Here is a 13,078-nt window from a genome sequence, read left to right as displayed (position 1 = left end):
CGCCCCTGGTTCGAACACACCTTATCTCATCATTACTCATCACCCATCCGTACTCAATATACAGTCCTCTCCCTAACCCACTCCCTTCCCCCTTTCAATCCAAGAACAGAGCTCTTCCACCAACCCTCAGTGCTTAGTGCAGGGGAAGCAGCTGCCAAGAGGTTGGGCTGTCATGCTCTGTGTGAGTGCTCCCTGCGCTGCAGCATGACAAGCCAGTATTTTGGCAGTCGCTCCTCCTGCGCTTCAGGAGGTGCTGTAACATGCAAACAGAACCCGACACTAAGCACACTAAGGAACTCCATATACGGGTCCAACGCAATGGCGAACTACAAGGGTCGCAAAGATCGCACTTATGACCAGGCCCTGGCGTTCTGCCACTGTGGAGGTTCCCAGCCTCCTCTTGCTATCCTGCCCTTGCTATTCACAGAGCTGGTCTGGCGTCTGTCTCCATGACAACTGCATCAGTGCATTAAGACCCAGTGCTGGTTACATTATGGGGCTCATGGGTGCATGCAAGGGAGAGCCGGCACTATTGGTTGTAGACAGCTGAGCCCCCCTGCGGTCATCTAGCAGTGGTAACGCTGCATAGCCTTCTCTGTTGACATGCAGATCAGGATGTGATCCAGGTGAAGCAACCAATTGGATCTAATAAACATAGTATTTATTAGAATCAAGAATACAACTACATGTATATCAACCATATGTTTAGCAGCTGTGTGGGCTCCATGCCAGTAAGTTAATATTAGACCCAATTGGGAGCATCACCTGGATCGCATCCCGATCGGCATATCAACAGAGAAGGCAATGCAGTGTCACCACTGAGAGGTGACAGGCAGGGGGCTCAGCTGTCTACAACCAAGAGTGCCAACCCTCCAGCACATGCGCCCTTCAGCCCCATGATGTAACTAGCACTGGGTCCTAATGCGTTGCCATGGAGACAGACGCCGGGCCAGAGCTGTCAATAGCAGGGACAGAACAGCAACAGGAGACTGGGAACCCCCACAGTGGCGGAACTCTAGGGACCTACTGCCTTTGTGGGAGGTTCCCCCATCCACTTTGAATGTGTAGCTGATGGTTGAATGAAAAAAAAAAAAAAAAAGCAATCAATGTATGGGCCGCCTAAGTGCTACCTGGAACTGTGCAGGTTTGCAAAGCTCTTGAACAGAGAGGGAGATGGGGACAGTTTAGAGATCACAGTGTACTGCAGAGCACAGTGTTCACTCACCCAAGGGCCGAGGCTGGTAGCTCAGGCAGCTTCATCATTCATACAGCCAGGAATCTTTGGCTGCTGCTTTTCATATTTCCCACCCACAAATCCCCTTTTTCTCAGGAACAGCTGCATGCTGGGTATAGGCGTGTGGGCTGGCCAGGCAGGCACAAGTGAAACAGGGGCCAGATGAGGAGGAAGAGCAGCTGTATTCCTCTCTGTGCTCCCGTCTGAAGGGAGCAGTGAGTGTGCTGGCTGGCTTGTGTCTGTGAGATTGTCACAGACACTCAGCTGAGCTGCAGCCACTGGTCACTAACTTTACAGGCTGATTCTCCTGTCCTACAGGAGCAATCAGGCTGTTTTTTCAAACTGCTCCTAAAATAATGGGCGGTGACCCTCAAAATAATGCTTGGGGACCCCCACAGTGGTCCCTTTACCCTTTCAATTTGTTTTTGAGATATAGGTGGAAACTGCAGCACTCAGACTAAAAGCAAACATACACAAATTTGTATGAGTATGTACTACCTGAATGCAGACAGCACCTCAGTGAGAACCATCACATAAAGCATATCTATGGTCAAAGATAAAATTATATATTAATTTTCACATTGTATTTTAATTATTTATAGCCTACTCTTCTTAACCTGAATGATCTTGAAGTTTCTAAATTTACTTTGTGAAGATCCCCACACAAATTCATACCTTGTCTTCAGAACTACAGAGGTGCTGAGAGGAGGAGTTTCAAGAGGAGGAGTCAGTTCAGAAATCACAAGTAGACAGAATGGTACAAAGGGATATGTAGTCATTAGAAATTGAAAGTAAAGAGCAGTGGAGAAGAAAGAAAACATGTAGGGAATGCAGGAAGTTGTTGAAAGAGCCAGATGTCAGGCAGCACTCACAGAATGAAAGACTTTTCAAGCAAGCTTTTATTTGATTGTCAAAAATAACTATTGTTTGCAATGCTAGCAAAAGAGTCAGAAATCATTTAACAGGTAATGCAATTTTCATATATGTAACAGCTGAATTTTTATGCTTGCCTGGAGTTCAGATTCAATAAAAAGCTAATATATGTGTTCCTTTTGTGTAACAGTATGTCGTGTAGCTGTGCAGAAAGTTTGGGCTTCTCTAAACATGGCTGGTATGCGACTTTGCGCAAGCCTCCCCCCTTCCCACATTTGCAAAAGTTAAATGTGCTTCCTCTGCATCTTTGTTTGTATGCATTGTCAAACAAATGTTTATGGCTATGGAACATACTCTATACACATGTCAATGAAAATTATAATTCAATCTTACTTGGTAAATTATGACTGTTTACAGTGACAAAGTAGGAGTGTGATCCTAAGCTACTCTATCACAAATTTAACTCGACAGACATATTAACGTAACCATTTTTATTCTCTTTGCAGACCATAAAATTAATTGTAGGGTTGTACTACATATGTTTGAACCAAATGTATATTTTTCATATGTGTATACATGACAAAATATTTGTTATTATTCCAAAAATATTTTTACAATACTCAAATCCCTGCCTGTTTTAGCTTGTAAACCACATTTTGTTGTGTGTTTGGACAGGAGGCTGTGGTAGGTGGGAATTCCACCAAGCTAATACACAAAGGGCTCTAAATCATTTGTTCAGTCAGTAGTTTGTGGTATGCACAAACTACAGCAGCACACTGGTCTTCCCAATGAATGGCTGAGAGAGGAGAGGCATGTCAGCACATGTATGAGCATACTGGAATATGAAAAGTTGGCTTTACATATTCTTTAACCACTTCAATACCAGCACTTATACCCCCTTCCTGCCCAGGCCAATTTTCAGCTGTCAGTGTTGTCGCTCTTTGAATGACAATTGCGCGATCATGCAACACTGTACACATAAAACATTTTTTATAATTTTTTTTCACACAAATAGAGCTTTCTTTTGGTGGTATTTAATCACTGAGTTTTTTATTGTTTGCTAAACAAAAAAATCTGAAATTTTGCAAATACATAACCTTTCTTCATAAATTTAGGTAAAAATCTATTCTGTTACATTTCTTTGGTGAAAATACCCCGAATTCGTGTATATACTGTATTTTTCGCTCCATAAGACATACCTAGGTTTTAGAGGAGAAAAACAGGAAAAAAAATATTCTGAACCAATGGACTGCAGACAGTCAGGTCCATAAATATTGGGACATTTTTTGCTCTATACACCACCACAATGGATTTGAAATGAAATGAACAAGATGTGCTTTAACTGCAGACTGTCAGCTTTAATTTGAGGGTATTTACATCCAAATCAGGTGAACGGAGTAGGAATTACAACAGTTTGCATATGTGCCTCCCACTTGTTAAGGGACCAAAAATAATGGGACAATTGGCTTCCAATTGTTTACCTGCAGTGATGTTCCGGACCACGGCATCAGGCTGATGTCACACGATCCCAGCATCCGCAGCGCGGGCACGAGGAGTTCCCGTGCTTGTGGATGAATCCAGACAAAGGCCGCGCTCACGAGAGCGCGACCCGTGTCCAGAGGGGCGTGCGTCTTTGCCGAGCAATGAGGCACGCCGCCCACAGCCTGCCCACTGTTGCCAGGACGACCGGGAAGCGTCCTGCATCGGCTTAAGAAACCGATGCCGGGCTCTTCCCATTCATTCTCTTCCGCTGCCAAGCCACTGAGGGATCCCAGCTGCGGTGGGACCCTCGTGGCCCCCCAACCCCAAGGAAAAAGGGGAGATCATAGCAAGCTGCCCCAGAGCCCAAAAACCCTCAAGGATAGGGGAGAGCCTCCGCAAGCTGCCAAAGGGAGCAAGCTGCCAAAGCCCTGAGACCCCCAAGGATAGGGGAAGTGCCTCTGCAAGCTGCCAAAGCCCTGAGACCCCAAGGAAAGGTGGGAGAGCCTCCGCAAGCTGCTGCCCTGCACAGCCCAAGCTAAGGGGGAGAACCACACCAGCTGCCCGTTGCAGGCACCAGGACTTGGGGGGAATACTACCACGGACTACGCCACGCATACTCCAGATTCCGGGCAGGTACTTGTGCCATACTATATTGTCTCCCTGTGGACCCGGGCGCCCTGTCGGATCTGTGAGTGTATGCCCCCATTTCCCCTAAACTGTTCTTGTACTCCCCCTCCCTGTTTGGATTACAAACTGCTGTAGAGACTTAAATTTTGCCCCTGGGGCTGGACTACAAGTATTTGGGCCCTCTCCTTGCTATTTCCATACTGGGTCTTGTCCCACTCCCTGCATTTCCCCTATTGAGTGACTGTCATTTGTCTCAATAAAGCTTTGTGTGTTTGCCATCCGCCTTGTGTGTTCTGTCCTGCCTACCCATCAGGAAAGGAAATTTACGGGAAGTATTTGATAGAAAATTTTCTGTTTTTTTAGGAGCAATTAAAATATTTAACAAGAAAAGATGTTAAACTCACTGGCCTATAGTTGCCAGCTTTAACCTTGCTACCCTTCTTTTGGGTAGGTACAATATTAGCTCTCCGCCAGTCATGGGGAACTTCTCCATTTAGAAGAGATTGATTTAAAGATCGGTTAATGGTCCAACAACTATACCTCAAAGTTCTCTTAGAACTCTGGGATGAATATCATGAGGATCTATTAATATTTAGCTGAGCAAGTCCATTTGCTACCTTTGTGTCTAGAAAACCTGAAAATGGACCTTCATTACTAGAACCAATATCATCCCCCAGCTTGCAATTATTATTAGTCTTATTTCTCAGAAAACTGAACAGAATTAATTGTTTAAATGGTTTTCTACATCCAGGGCTCATTCAACATAAGTGTACCCAGTTTAATATTTATGATCCCATGGTATTTTTACTTCTGACACTATGACCTAAAAAAAGGTTTAGTCTCTTTTCTTAATAATTTTAGCCATTCCCTCCACTTCCTGTGCCTTGGTGGCACTAATAATGTGTTTGACCTCATTTTGTTTTTATATACTTCTCTATCAGCTACACTTTTGTTTTTCTTCTTCTTCACTATCCTACTTGCCTCTTTAGTGAGCCACATTGTTTTTTCCTTCCTTTTACGCTTAATAATTTGCCTGACATAAAACTAGTTGCCTCCAGGATAGTAGACTTCAATAGTGCCCTCCGATTTCTGATTCCTGTCATTTTACTCCAACCTTTTAATTCATTTTTTCAGAAAGTCACCCATTTCATCAAAACGTGTCCTTTTTAAATACAAGATTTTTGTTATTGTATATGATTTTTCAGTTCTTGTTTTAATTTCAAACCAAAGACATTGGTAATCATTAGATCCCAAATTGCATCCAATCGCAACATTAGACAAGCTGTGCGTGTATCAGAGAAGTCTATTCAGACTTAGCCATTCTCTTAGTACACATAGTGCTATTTTGCAAAGACTAATGCATCTTGTATGAATTAGTGTGTACAATGTGCAAAACATTAGGAGAAAGGCCATAAGGTACCTCATAAGCTTTAGTGGAAGGAGAATCCCCTGCTGCCTTTATTAAAAAATAAATGTCCTATAAACGTTTCTACATATTCTCAAGTAAAGGAGGTTTCACTTCTGATTTCTAAGAAGGATCGAGGGAAAAGAGGAAGTACAGCATTTTTGGCCTCTGGAAACCAAAGATCCTAGAGCATTTTCAATAAAAGAAAGATAGTAGCAGAGGAAACAGTTTTTATGTCAGAAAGGGCAATGTCGTGTGTGCCTGAGAAGTAACTAGAGTCAGAGCGGTATCAGTTTATGACATTGCTCAAGTGAAAAGAGACAGCTATCACCCTGAGCTTTCTTCTGTGTTTCCTGTAGGTCTGCAGAATGAATGTTCTTCTGGTCTTTAGACCCAGCTCCCTTGTGCATGTAATCTGCTACTGCTAGTGACAGGATCCCCAGTGCACTCATGGTTAAGGAGTGCAGAATAGAAGGGGTTTTGTGTGTCTGGAAAAAGGAGTCACTAAAACTTAGGCACTCACTGGGTACCTGTGGCTGTGTCTCTATAGAAGATGCACTCTTGGGGAACAGGGGGGTTAAAAAACATCATCTGGGAGGCATGACACAGAAACCTTATCCATCTGAGACCAAGTCCACAGAGGAGGGAAAAAATACCAGTATACTGTATAAAGTTGCCAATAAAATGAATAACTCCCAATCTTCTGCCCACTAAACCACATATTGTGTTGTGGCCCTCAGATCCAGTGCCCAAAGCAAACATCACAAACTGGTAGTGCATGAAGTAATTTTTCTTGCTTTGAGCAAGGTGGGAATGACAGAATCAGTAATGCCCTTATCTTTTAGCACCTGTGATTCAACAGCCATGCTGTTGAAGTCAGCAGCTGAGAAGCAGGGTGAATTAGGAGGCCTTTTGACAGAAGGTTTGGACTGTTTAGAAGAGGCCATGGATCATCCGCCAGGAGTCTGAGTATATCTGTGTACCAGAGCATCAGGAAGATTTGGGGTGAAGGGACCACTCTACTGAGTCCATGCATTGGTAACTCAGGAAGTCTGCCTGCCAATTTTCCACTACTGCTACAGTATGTAAATGGCTTAAAAGGGTGAGAAAATTTTTCTACGCCCAGAAAAAAAAAAAAAAAAAAAAAAAAAAAAAATCAGAATTTCCTCCTTCAGAGATGTTTGACTTTTGTTTCCCCTCGGGTGGTATATGTAGTCAACAGCCATGGTTTTGTCCGACTGTGTGACCAAGTAGGAGAGTCAATCTTATGGTTCTCCATAATCAGAATATTGATGGAGCGCATCAATTCCTGTAGGGAGCAGATGCCGACAGACTGGCGTCCATTCGACACCACCTTCCAGTGAGAGGGAAGGAACAATTTCCCAGATTCTAGGGCTGAGCTGGAAATCCACCATGCCAGGGAGATTTCTGCCTGGCTATAAAGTAGTGGGCAATCCAGTGAAGGGATCTGTTTGTCTCACATCATAAGAATGTTGAGCTGCAAGGCGCTGGAGTGGAATTGAGAAAAGGGAACCACCTCGCAGGAAGCCACTATGTGAGCCACAGAACCCTTATCTAGAAGCGAGCCAAGGGATGCAGGGCCAAGAGAAGAGCTAGAACCCTTGCAAGGATTCTTGGTCGAGAAAAGAGCCCAACTGGGAGTACAACAAATTGAAAGTATTGGTATCCCACAGCAAAGCATAAAAAACCTTGGTGTATGGCAAAGATGGAAGTGTGACGTAATGACAGATCTTGTGAACGCCATGCAAACTTTAGTGACCCACCAGATACTGATCTAGGGATTTTAAGTCCAAAGTCTTGATACTGTGTATAGGTTTAAGTAAAACCCTTACTTATTTATTCATTTATTTATTTATCGAGTTCATATAGCGCCAAAGGGTTTGCTCAGCGCTGTACAATAGAGGGGGGACAATACATGAAACAGAACAGTAACATCAAACAGTACACAAGGGGTAAGAGGGCCCTACTCTTTCGAGCTTACAATCTAGGAGGGAGGGGGTAGAGGCACAGGAGGAAACGGCTGTGGGGGGTGGAGTGGTAGGAGGAGGGAAGGGCAGCGGCTGTTAGGTGAGGGTGGGGTAGGCTTCCCTGAAGAGGTGGGTTTTCAGGGAGCGCCTGAAGGTGAGGAGGGAAGGTGACAGTCTGAAGGATTGGAGTAGTGAGTTCCAGAGGATGGGGGAGGACCTGAAGAAGTCTTGCAGTCGTGCGTGGGAGGAGGAGACCAGGGAGCAAGATAGAAGGAGGTCCTGTGAAGAGCGAAGGGTACGGGTAGGGTGGTACCTGGGAATCAGGTCGGTGAGGTAGTTAGGGGCAGTGTTGTGAATGGCCTTATAGGTCAGGGTGAGCAATTTGAATTTAATGCGTTGGGCAATGGGGAGCCAGTGGAGGGAGAGGCAGAGGGGGGTGGCAGAGGTGGAGCGGCTGGTGAGGTGGATGAGTCTGGCCGCTGAGTTCAGGATGGTCTGAAGCGGGGAGAGCCTGCACTGGGGTAGGCCGGTGAGGAGAGAGTTGCAGTAGTCAAGGCGTGAGATAATCAGGGAGTGTACTAGTAGTTTAGTGGTGTCTGGGGTAAGGAAGGAGCGTATCTTGGCGATGTTCCGGAGGTGGAGCCTGCATGTGTTTGTAAGTGATTTGATATGAGGTTGAAAGGAAAGGTTTGAGTCCAGAATGACGCCAAGGACCTTGGCTTGCTGGGTGGGATTGATGGTGGTGTTGTTGGTAGTGATGGAAAGGATGGGGGGGGGGGGCGCGGGCTGGGGGGAAGACGAGAAGCTTGGTTTTGGAGAGGTTGAGCTTGAGGAAATGGAGCGACATCCAGTCAGAGATGTCGTTTAGGAGGTGAGTGATGCGGGCGGAGAATGTGGGGGTGAGGTGAGGGGTGGATAGGTAGATTTGAGTATCATCTGCGTAGAGGTGGTAATTGAAGCGTGTAATTGGGAGTGTATGAGTTTGCCAAGGGAGGAGGTGTAGATGGAGAAGAGAAGGGGTCCAAGGACAGAGCCCTGGGGGACCCCAACAGAGAGGGGGAGGGAAGAGGAGGTGGTATCATTGTAGGAAACGCTGAAGGAGCGTTGGGATAGATAGGACGAGAACCAAGAGAGAGCGGTGTCTCTGATGCCAAGGGAGAGTAGTTTATTAAGGAGGAGGGGGTGGTCGACTGTGTCAAACCCTTCAAAATTTCATCTTCATGGACTGGGGTTACCATTTCTTGTGCCTGAAGTTCATTCAGGGCAGGTGGTGAAGATGGCAGGTTGAAGGTTGTCCATTGGAGGAGAGGGCAGAGATAAAAATTGCCCCTTAGAAACAGATTGAATCCAGAGGTCTGGGTCATCTCTAATCCAAACTGGTGCAAACCCCCACTACAAGGGGTTCTAGATCAACTTGAACAGTTTTGGAGTCCAAGGCTTGCAATAAAAAGGATAAACTCACCTTTGGCTTAGAGGAGGATGTCTAAAAGATGCAATAGGACCCATTTCAGCTAGCAGGGGTGGTATCTGTAGTAGGAGACTTAGGCTGTTTCCCCCAAGTAATTTCCTCAATGAATTTATCAAGGGAGTCAACTGGAGTTCAACATCGAAAATCATGCATAAAAGACAACTTTTACAAGCATGCTTAACAGACCAAACTTTGAACCACAAAATTCTGTGCATGTGCACAAAGAGCAGTGTCAATCTAGAGACCTGCAAATTACACAACACAACAAAATAACAACTGTGCTGAACCAAGCAGGAGTGAAATTGTTCCAAAAGAACAGGGTTGGCAAAGTCAAAATTGTGTTCTCAACTCACCTGTCCATAGCCGCATTGGCTGGTTGCAAGGCAGGACCAGCAAGAGCAAAAGATGCCTTTCAATAAGGTCACAAAGTGCCTATCAACTAAATCCTTATAGGAGGAAACTTAATCTGTGCATTAATTTTTTTATTGAAAAAAAAAAAGAAAGACATATTAGGAGCAAACATCTTCAACAGATACAATGAGATGCTAGTTGAGAACTGAAATGGCAGCAAGATCCACTACTGGAACAAACCATTCTTTCATAAAGTCGTTTTCCAAGAAAATAATTCAGCTCAGAGTTTTGGAGGAATAAATTCCTTGTCAGGATTTGGCCAAGCCTTGTGGTGCACAGTTAACGTGTCTGCACAGAGGACAGGTATTATTAGATTTTGCCAGTTATTTAGTGTCCATAGGACCTTATTTAGGCTGAAGAGGTGTCGGTGCTGTTGAACAGAAGCAAGTATGCACCATACCAATAAGTGCGCTTACTGTAGAAAGTAAATGTAATGAAGTATTAGTTTCTCAGAAATAGCAAAAGCAGACGGTACCTCTCCTGGAACCTCTTCTGCATTCACCTCACACTCCTAAATGTCCTACTTGAAGAGGTTAGGGGAGCAGGGTCATACTTCTGTGGTGGAGATCCAGGTGATGGAGAGGCAAAAGAGTTTGTTTGGACCCTGAAGATCAAAGGCTTCAGGAGGGCTGAGAGTTTCAAAAGAAACTCAGAATACCTAGTCAGGTAGGCGTGTGTGGGAGGAAACTAGAAATAGAGAAAGGGAGCTGGGTTAATAATGGACCTTGCCCTGATGCAGTGGAACAGCCATCACTGTGATCAGTTTGCTGGTCTTCCTTTGTGTTGTCTATAGCCCGATTACTATAAGGCCCTTTTCTGAGCTCCTCTACACTTTCTCTCTGCAATTGCTGCGTGAGGGAATCCCCTGTGGGGTACTCAAGAAATGGATGCAGAACAATAAGGTATTTGCAAGTCCATGACCACTCAGGTGCTGGCTGATGTCCTGTGTCTATGGAAAAGCAGGCTTGCCTTTTGTATTTTTGGCAGAAACAGCTGCAGGGAATTTGACCCACATGTAAAACAACATAAGCTCACAATTACAGGGAAAACCAGTCTTACCTCATCAATGCTGCAGGATCAGGAAGGGGACCAAACTTCACCCTTCATGGTGGGCATATCCCAGAATGGGTCTTCAGAGTCTGGGATTCATGGGTTTAAAAGATAAGTTTACCTTTTAAAAAAATAATAAATGCACATCTTTTGCGGGTAAAAAAAAAAGTGCATTTTTTATTACGAGCCTGTAAGAATTGCATTCATGATCAGCAGATCAGGGATGCAATCTCAATTTCAGGCTCCTGCAGACTGCATAGCTGTCTGCTCGAAGCTCGCATGGGCAGGCAGTTACTGAATGGCAGAAAGGATCAATTAACTACCTACAGTGCTCATCAGCACCCTGGTAGTTCATTGAAAACTACAAGCCTTCAGTTGCAATGGCTGACAGTAGCTGTAGTTCTCCCATTCACAGAAATCTGAATTTTTTAAAAAAAATTGTGTCAGAGGGTGCGGGGAGAAGATTGACAGCCTGCTGTCACAATGGGGACTTGGAGGGTTGCGGGGTCTGCTGCATCAGAAACATGTTACACTCTGAATACAGGTGTAACATGTTTTAAAAAGTGAACTTATCCTTTAATCTTGATAGAAGTTTCAAAGTAGTGAAGAAAAATAATATTTATAGAAACTGCTACAGAAGAGCATCACCTATGAACAAAACTGTGGAGTCTGATGGAATGGGTGGGGTTATATGAGCGTGCACTGGTTCCTTGGCGGGAAGCCACCCCAGCAAAGCTTTTGCCAGTGTCCAATCATCTGAAGGTAGCGGTATATAACTCATGGTCTATGACTACGCACCTTGTGTTCTACACTGTACAGATATATACTGTATGTTAAGTAGCAGGTATAATTCTCCCTGGGGTCAGCAACCTTTATGGGGACAATGCAGTAAAATTGTGATAAACAGTGGTGTGTATACTGGTGTTATGCTGTATAAAGCTCCAAAAATAAAAACAGTTCAAAACTTCAAACACAAAGTTCTAGCCATGTCTGGGCACTAACTACACAAAAGGCAATTCCATCACACTATCCAAGTCTACCACTTGTCAGTCTCCACCAACACAGTTTTGCAGTTTTCATCAACCTAACAGACATGAACTGTCTGCTCAGCAGGCTGCAGAGCAATGACTGTGTCAAAGTGAGCCTAAAAGGTCTTCAAGGGAGAGGTGCGACACCTGGAGGAGATCAGAGATTCCAAATGTATATGAAAGGAGCCTGGGAGATGTGTAAATCGGGAACAGGACTTTTCACAGCTCCCTGCGATAAATATATACATTTTCTATATATGCTCTCTGATAAGTGGGACAGATGACCTCTCCCTGTTGATCCTTAGGACTCTCTTTGGCTGCTGGTTGTTTTTCGAGGATTTGGAGTGCAAACTGGGCTTGATTTAGAAAAATAGATTCAGCATCCCTTGCCCTTTTTTTTGGAAAGCTGTCAAATTGTTCTGGTGAGCGATTCAATTCTTAAGGGCACCAGCACTGGATCACTGGAGAGTTTATGTTAACCAAAAATAAGAAACGTGCACTACTTGCAACATTTATTGAGTTTGATTTAGAAGTCATCCATTTATGGGAGATGGGCCTGAACATGGCACTGCAAGCCTGCTAAGTGCAGGAGCTCCTGACGTCCGCCATATGGACACAGCCCGGAGATATACTGCTCTGTATTCCACCCTCATATCCCATCCGATCCTGCCAGTGGCCCCCGGCCAGGGCAGCAAGATGTGCCCATGGTGTCCGTTAAGACCACGTGGTGGATGGCGGTGGCTTAGAGTCCTAGTTAAAGGACGGTGTTATGGTTAGACTGGGGCCGGGCTCCAGGAGTACCCGAAGAGACTGGTATCAGCTGGCGGAAACATTCTGTGGCGTGCAAGGGGGGAGGAAGGTGGAAGTGCCTGAGAGAATTAAGCACGGAGGGACCCCAGGAAGGATTGTTCGCTTGCAACGTACCTGGGAAAGCTTGAGACCCTGAGCCACCCGAAAGCACAGGACATTTAGAGTTTCCGACCAGATCCCCTCTCAGGTGATCCTGCAAATCACACCACGAGACTCTGTCAGCGACAGAAGAGCACACAGAGACGGAAGGATACAGTACTCCAGGCCCAGGAGGGCGAGGGTGAGTTGCCATGGGCAACAGCAGGATGTTTATATCGCTATTGTCTCTGTCATAAGCAAAGGTAAACCTGAGTAGTGGGGCTGGGTGGTCAGAAGATTAAGATGCTGGGAGATCTCAAAGGTTAAGTAATTATGCCAATATTGCATATGTTTTCAAAGTTATTCGGGTCTGTGAAAGTCACAGAAAAGAACAAGGAAGACGGATCTTCTCTAAGAGTGACAATTTTGCATTTAAGTAGTGAATAGAAAACAAGTGGCCAGGCTTAAGCAATATGAAGAGCAGATCAGCTAAAGGCAGAGGCGTAAAAACTCTGCAATCCAACGCAAATACCAGCACAATAAAGAAATATATACCACTACAGGAAAAAAGTCCAGAGTCACAATGCCCAGAGAAACTACAGGAAGGAAGCAGAAAATATGACA

General features: G+C 44.9%; 1 protein-coding gene across 2 annotated transcripts in view; it reads right to left on the bottom strand.

Annotated features, from left to right (window-relative positions):
- LRBA (LPS responsive beige-like anchor protein) overlaps positions 1–13,078 on the bottom strand; it is a 970,380-nt gene that overhangs the window by 280,587 nt on the left and 676,715 nt on the right. The window lies entirely within an intron of this gene.

The sequence above is a fragment of the Staurois parvus genome, unplaced genomic scaffold (genome assembly GCF_062004578.1).
Source record: "Staurois parvus isolate SC_StPar_1 unplaced genomic scaffold, SC_StPar_1.0 ptg000090l, whole genome shotgun sequence".
Lineage (NCBI taxonomy): Eukaryota > Metazoa > Chordata > Amphibia > Anura > Ranidae > Staurois > Staurois parvus.
This window is presented reverse-complemented; position numbering and strand designations above follow the sequence as displayed.